Source organism: Bison bison, unplaced genomic scaffold (assembly GCF_000754665.1).
Source record: "Bison bison bison isolate TAMUID 2011002044 unplaced genomic scaffold, Bison_UMD1.0 scf7180017864273, whole genome shotgun sequence".
In the NCBI taxonomy this organism is placed as follows: domain Eukaryota; kingdom Metazoa; phylum Chordata; class Mammalia; order Artiodactyla; family Bovidae; genus Bison; species Bison bison.
Genome location: NW_011494845.1, coordinates 1,465,084 through 1,466,620, shown reverse-complemented (window position 1 = coordinate 1,466,620; position 1,537 = coordinate 1,465,084).

The following is a 1,537-nucleotide window of genomic DNA, read 5'->3' as shown; positions in this document are numbered from 1 at the left end:
GTGAACTTACCTCAAAAATTACGCTACCAGATAGCTACAACTCCTGCTTACAAAGTGGGGAGTATTAAAAAAGCATAATATTGAATAGTTATATCATAACTTATAGATGAATTAATAGCTTATTGCTTTGTAAACAATAAGAACTTAATAAATAATATGTAAGTGATATTTAGTGACTGGCCTTTGCTCTATAGCCAATTGTCCTGTCCAAGGTAAGGAACTGAAGTATAATCACATTTTTGAACTTCATATTTTTAATGTATAAGGTAACGTCCTTAACAGAGAACTTTGCTTCCTTTTACATCAAACCTCAAAAAAATGTTCTCTTTCTTACCTCTAGATTTTGGTTTCTGTTGGTGCCTTTAAAAATTTTAGCCTGATACCCTTTTTGTTAAATCTTCTACATTAGCATGATGACATTAGCCATGAAGAATTCCCCTTCCTGAATGCAAGTATATTCTGAATTTTAATGATAATAATTAACCTTACATAGTTATGTATATTATGTAAGTAAATATATATTATTTTTATGTGTACAGTAAAGTACATCTTTTTTTCTCTCTATCTTTTATTAGGCCCTAAATAAAACAAAGCCCTTTTTCTTATACCAGAAAATAGAATTGGGAGATGTGTTTATAATGAGGAGCTCACTGTCAGCTCATAGATCATCCTGACAACTTCTGTTTTCAAGGGAAGATTCAAACAGAAAGGGACATCACAGTTTGTGTCCCTGCCAAAGGAAAAGATAGACTTGAGATTTAAGGAGAAATAACCTTTTTCTGTTCATCTGACTGTTGGGGTTGTAGCTATTTATCTTCTGTTGTGCACACATTCCAATGCATTGAATGCTAGACTGATGTTCCCATTTCTAGATGCTGACCATCTCTTGAGAAGTAGGGCCTTGGTGTATTGCTGTGTAGCTTGTATCTTTTCGTAACATGGAAAGGTGTTTCATCATTTATCAAAAAGGGTTCTCTTTGAAATTCTAGTTTCATAGATTTCCACATCAATCTCTTCTCTATGTTTGGAATGTAGTTTCTGTTTTGTCTTGGGCGATTGACTTGCTCTTTGCCCTTTCCCATAAGAAGGAAATTCGTCATTTAGAAATAATGTGAGTTTCTAAATTTATTGTGTTTTTTTTTTTTTCACTTAGGAACTGAAAATGGGCTGAAGTATGTACATTTATCTAGAGATGAGTTCAACTTTAAGAAGTTTTTAAAGGACATGTGCATTTTTGGGTAAAGTTGTACTCATCTCTTTTAAAGAATAAAAGCCTTGAGAAGTATCATGGGGATGAATTTGATTCTTGTGTCTGTATTTGCTAGTGTGCTCACTATCTCTTGCCTGATAAACATTCTCCATACATATCTGGTGGTTAACGCTGATGCATGTGTATTCTGAAACTTATTAATCACAAACCACCATCTTCCACATTAAATTGTACAAATATTAGGAGATGACCCAAGTTACCCAAATCTTTCAGAATAAGGTTATTACACATCCTTATTTTTCTATTTGAAATGCATGTTAATTACTT